Genomic DNA, 6,956 nt, shown 5'->3' on the forward strand with positions numbered 1-6,956 from the left:
CGAGGACAGGTGGTGTAAATAACAAAAGGATGTATTAGTATGACGCTCGGGAATACGGAAAGTCTTTGACGTTTCGAGCTACGCTCTTCAATATAGATGGATGGGTGGATGAATAGATGGCTAGTTAAACAGAAAGACAGATAAATAAAGAGATATGTAGACAAGATTTTAGTGGGTGAAAATGAGCATAGATGAGTTATTTTGTCAGTCAGGTTTTCACACTAGATTTTTATATGTTCACAGTTTAACAAGTACTTTTTTGCTTTTTAATATTCTTCATGAAAAAATAATGTAAAGACATTAACAAACAGCAACTGTGTTCCACAACTGACAACTGTTGAGAAAGTTTATTTTCGTTGAATACCTTATGATAAGGTTCAGCTTACTGAACTTTACAAAATCTATTTTAGCCAATGAACATGCAGCTTAGACACCACAGTTTGAGAAATGTAGTAACAGTTTGTGTCATTAGTGCATATTCATAGTAATATTTTAACCAATCAGACAGGGGTTTGGCTTCACTCTGTTGTTGAGAAACATCTGATAGTAGTAACAGTTCTGCCTTAAATAATTTTCTATGAAATGAAATTCAAATCAATATTGATATTATTATTCATGTTATTGTTCATTTGGAATAAATTTCTCAAACAAACTCCCTTCACTCTCTCTCCTTCTACTGCAAGTTTCAAATGATTGATTAATGTGATCTGATGGATATTAGGGTTCCTTCTTGGTTACTAGTATGTTACTCGTGTATTCACATGTGTTCTAATAATGAGTTTCTCATCTGGCCAATAATTATTTCGACACAATTCAGGCATTTGATGCATTACATCATATTTTTGCTTTTGCGATGCATATTTGCATTTAAAATTATTCTTTTCTTAGTTTTTGTGTTGTGTGTGTGTGTGTGTGCATGCGTGTTTGTTTGTACATGAATGTGCATGTCTGTGTCTGTATGACTGAATGCATGTGGGATGTGTCGCGGTGCAAGCATGACTAAATATTTGAGAAGTGTGGTTCCTGACAACATGGTTTGTGGTTCAGTCTGACTGTAGGCTAATATCACCAAGAAACCAAAGACTTCCAAATGGATTTGGTAGATGAGAACTGAAAGAAACATGTCATTTATATATATATGTGTGTATGTGTGTATATGTGTATATATGTATATGTATATTTATGAAAAAGAAGAACGTAAATGCTATTTTTTAAAAATTAGGTACATTTAAATTTCTTTATATAATACATAAAAAAATGTTTCTGTTCTACATGTTTTGGTTGTTTGTAAACCTTATCAAAAATATGTACTTAAATGAAATATGTGGAGAAAAAATTATTAATAAAATAAACGTTTGTAGTGTACATTTCTTTTTCCTGTAAGAGAAAGTGGTAATTCTATTAATTTTCGTGGCATAGCTAGTAGCAACTTGAGCTGCTGTCTGTGATGGTCAATTAAGTAGTGTGGTCAAAACTGTTTCCAAAAGGAGTGGCCACAGTAGTCAAATAAGCAGCAGCAGCAATGGTTGTCGTAAAGTTATCTCCCTGAAGTCTTCCCATAAATGGATTTATTCAATCTTTATTTCTTATGAATAATATACATATAGTTTCAGTGTTCTGAGCGTAAAGAATTTAGACTCGGTCGATGCTTTCTCATGAAATGTATTTCCTTGCTAATGCGTTCATTTTGGCTAGCGTTGTCTTTGAATTTGTATAATGTAAAAGTTGTGAATTTGGGATATTTATTGGATGCAAATTTGTCTATGTGTTCGCTGACAGATATTTTCGCACACACACACGTTCATACACACACCTACAAGTTATATTTAAAAATATCCAACTTTATTTTTTCTCATAAAAAAGATGCCATGTAGACAAAATCCTTTGGGTAGAAGGTGACGACACTTTTCCTGTGTGAGTAAAAAAAATGTTACGATGGTAAACAGCACCAGTTCACAGCTGTTAGGACTAGAATACAGACGTGTAATGTGCACTCGTCGGATTCTTGTTTTCAACGAATACAGTGAGCAGCAATATTGCATCGAGTTTTGCAAAAAGCTTGGTGATACACAATCTCAAACTATTCAGAAGATTCAGTTGGCCCTTGGCAATGATGAAGGAGTGGTACAATAGCTTCTAACCTGACCTCACCGAAGTGGAGAGTGAGGCATGCTCAGACGGGCCATCCACAAACTGAAACGAGATGCTGATTGCAAAAGCTGCATGAATAGTCATGGAAAACCATCTAGTAACAACCCAGGAAATTGCCCATGAAGTGCGAACAATGATAGGATTGGTGCATTTCGTTTTAACAAAGGATTTATGCATGTGGGGATGGTCAGCAAAATTTGCCTCTAAGGTGCTGGGCGAGTAGCAGAAGCAACTCAGTATGGAAATCGCTCAGGACATGCTGGACTGTGCAAACCACGATCCAGAAGTAGTGAAGTCCTTCATCATAGGTGATGAGACATGGGTTTATGGTCTCTGCTTGATGCGGTTTGTCAACTTTTGTGACAACGAAAATCTGATGGGCACACAGTTCATATCTGTACTCTAGGCATAACAACTGGGAGCTGACAAAGTCTACTAGTGCGAAAATTTTCATGCATGCACAAGCAGCAGAAGGGTGGCATCCCTTCTCAACCAAAACGTGGCATTAGTTTTCAGAGGTAAAATAAAGTTGGATACCCTTTGAATGCAACTTGTATATGTGTGTGTGCATGTGTGTATATATATATATATATATATATATATATATATATATATATATATATGTATGTATGTATGCATTTACGAATACATGAGACTTTGAATCTCCTTTTCTTAACATCCCATTATAGTGATGGGTATTACTGTCATAGAAGCAGTTTCATTCCTATCCAATATTCTATGAGAACATGTCTGATAATGAGAAAATATTACTTTCCTTCGAAAGAGATAAGTTGTTGGTGACAATAAAGGGATCTCGCTGTAGAAAATTTCTCTCAGTAAACTCCACTCAGCATGTGCAATCATAAAGAAAAGTTGTCGTATACACATGCACATGTGCACACACACTTGCACACACGGTTTTGGTCAGTTTGGCACTGTTAGAAAAGGCATTTGCTCTCAAACTGCTATACAGTAAGATTGAATGCAAGGCCCTTTACCATGCAGTCTTGCCTATGTTTTTATAAACAATTATGTATATCCATATCTGTATATATATCTATATATATCTATATATATATATATATATATATATATATATATAAATTCAGTGAATGGAGTAAAACGCATATGTTAGCTGCATACTTTTATTTCCAACATATGTTTCGAAGATTACAAATTATACCTTCCATAGGAATCGGTGATGTTGTTGAGAATGTAATCTTCTCTTCAGGGAAATGCATGGGAACCAGCTTAAACGTAAGACATTTTAACCGAATATGAGAACTGTAGTTGGAGAAGGTTGTTACGTAATTTATTTGAAAAAGCCGTTAGAGATTGAGACGCTACTAGACAGTACATTGGACAAGAAGGGAAGAAAAGAAGCTTACTATTTTATTTTAACAGACAAGGAAAATAACCCATTCATTTCCCCATATTATTTGGTATAAATCAAACTGAGTATGCTTATTTCTTAATATCTGAACTGTTAGAGTTATTTTCGCACTTTATCCAGTACAACCCTTAAACAAGTAAATAATATTTTCCTAAACAGTTGATCCACTTATTTCGGTTATTGACTTATTCAGGAATACACCATGAATGACGATGCCTTTTACGTCACTTCAGCCAATTGACAAGCACTGCATGAAGAACTGTTCTGCTTTTTGACAAATGCACTGCCAGCACAAAGGTCACAACCTGCTTCATAGATGACCATAACAATGTCAACAACATAACTAACATGGTCAACATCAGCAGCAGTGGCAACAATGGCAACAACAACTACCACAATGGCAACATCATGGATGAACACACGTTCACAGAGGAACACAGGAACTTTACCATATTTTTTTTCAGGTCTTAGGACAGCAGCAGTGCAGTGAGGTGAGAGGATGGGGCTGAGGGGAAGGCCACACTGCTGCTAATAACTATGACACATACACAGGCATGCACACACACGCATACATCCACACACAAACAAGGACACAAATGCAAGTGCACACAAGGATACACATTTTAGAAGAACAGTGTAAGTGGAGTAAGAACACACATGAAAACGAAAAATGTCACTGCAAAGGTCACAGATGTGTGAAAAAATTTTTCTGGACAATGGACATGAATTAAAATAATAAAATAAGAACAATAATAATCGAGTGAAGAAGAAAAAATTATATATATAGTGCGTGTGTTCATTTGGCAAAAAAAAAAAAATTACCAACCCCGAAATACAATATATATTTCAACACATGATTTCACATCAGGAATCTTGCAAAATGAATTGATAAACGTATATGCATATTGACCGAGACCTTTGGAAATGTGCTGTGCGTGAGAAGACCCGGCAAGCCAAGTAAGATCGTTGCCAGTGCCCCTGGACTGGTTCTTGTGCGGGTGGCACATGAGATGCACCATTTTGAGCGTGGCCGTTGCCAGTACCGCCTGACTGGCTCCTGTAGGATTTTCGAGCGAGATCGTTGCCAGTGCTCCTGGACTGGCTTGTGCGGGTGGCACATAAAAGACACCATTTCGAGCGTGGCCGTTTTCGTGCGGGTGACACGTAAAAGCACCCACTACACTCTCTGAGTGGTTGGCGTTAGGAAGGGCATCCATCTGTAGAAACTCTGCCAAATTAGATTGGAGCCTGGTGTTGCCATCCGGTTTCACCAGTCCTCAGTCAAATCGTCCAACCCATACTAGCATGGAAAGCGGACGTTAAACGATGATGATGATGATGATATATATATATATATATATATATTCCATTTCATTTTTACTTACTGTTATACCCACCAGTCTTTAAATTCTTCATGAAGTTCTATTTTTTAGAATAACATTCACTATATGAGCACTCATAATTGATTTCGTTTCAGCCAGCAGTTTAATATGTAATTTGGAATGTTTCTATATACACATGAGTTACTCTTGTAACATTGTCTAATAATAAAAGTAACATATGCATAATCATCTACAACAACACACACACACATTAACATAAATATACACACACATGTATGCATGTCTATGTATATATAAATGTATATATGTATGCATGCATATGAGTATGTTTGTGCTTCTGTGTGTATATAATTGATCAAATAAAATCAGAAGAAATGTTTTGGTATTTACCTGTATAATTAGTATTAAAAGTCATGATATTTCCTGTTATGAATTTATTCACTGAAAGAAGGATTGATATATTTTTTTTATTATTCATTTCCGAATCATGCTCAAGTTTCTAAGTTAACAGTATCAGCAAAGCTGGAGTTCTTTTGTAAATACAACTAACTTTATTTCTCTTGCTTATGTATTTAATATAAAAAAAAAGAGTGGAATATTTATTCAAGTTGTAATTTGTTGTTTTTTGCTAGTTAATGCTTTAAACTTTTTTATTCTTTTTAATACACTAGTTATAAGTATTTGTAGAGATCGCTTAAGAACAAACGTTAACAGTCACAGAAATTTTATTTATTCTTATTTCAGTTGAAGAAAAGGCTGCTACATCAGGAGGTAGGAAATAATTATAGTTACCATATTTCTTCAAGTAAAAATAATATAATTAAGTGTGTATAACATTTATATTACAATTGTATGTGGAGCATTCACAATTATCAAAAAGCCAAGTAAGAAAGGAATATGCACACACAGACTTATAGGTAATTTCAAATAGAATGTTAGATAATTTGCCATCTACTATAATAACATATCTAGAAAGACATTTAGAAATTGAAATACACATCAACCCTTAAATGTTGAATATAATGATTCATGGTATTCGTTCCAACATTCAGTATTCTGAGTTCAAACTCTACTGAGGTCAACTCTGCTTTTCATCCTTTAGGGATTGATAAACCAAGTACCAATCAAATGTGCTGGATGGTGAAATTGTGAATGCCTTAGATGATAATTTGGGGGAAAATGTTCCAGCTCTTTATATTCTATGTTCAAATTCTGTACTATTACTGAAAATTGTTGCCTCTTCTATAAGGAATTGTGAATGACATAGTATCAGCAATTTCGAAATACCTATAGAATTATAGGTTTTTAGATTTAATCAAAATATTGACTGATACCAAAATCACCCCTATAAATAACAGTACAATATTTACTGAATGGCAATGGAAATATACTGTGTCCCTACAGCATCGTGTATTGAATATATGTGATATAAATTATGACAGTTTTTAAGAAAATAACTGTGTTGGACAACATGGAACCCAAGCAGAACTTCTCAGTATACCTTTTAAATGCAGCTGAAATTTCATATATTCAGAAAGATCTGAATTGTTCCTTCTAAATACGTTGTAGAATTCAAGGTGACATAAGCACTATTTTCATGGTTTCTAAGAAAGTGACATGAATTTAAATTGACAGATGCACTACTGTCATGGGGACAAACAAAGAATTTATCAAGGTTTATTCTGTTTCTTTACTATGCATAAATAGGCTATTGACTAGATGTCATGGAAGACATTCAAATTAGTACATCTGTACAAGTTTACATATTTAAATATATATGTAGTTTTAGGGAAAAGAACCAGGGTTCATGAAATCATCGATGAAAATCCACTGTCACATATAGAAAAATTAATAAGTAAAGGCACAATAAATAAGTATAATATAATACAAAGTAAATATCATAAGATAATGATAATAATATCATTATCCTATGATATTTACTTTGTATTATATTATACTTATTTATTGTGCTTTTACTTATTAATTTTTCTATGTGACAGGATTTTCGTCGATGAGTTCATGAACCTTGGTTCTTTTCCCTAAAACTATATATATATATATATGTATAT

The sequence above is a fragment of the Octopus bimaculoides genome, chromosome 4, assembly GCF_001194135.2.
Source record: "Octopus bimaculoides isolate UCB-OBI-ISO-001 chromosome 4, ASM119413v2, whole genome shotgun sequence".
Lineage (NCBI taxonomy): Eukaryota > Metazoa > Mollusca > Cephalopoda > Octopoda > Octopodidae > Octopus > Octopus bimaculoides.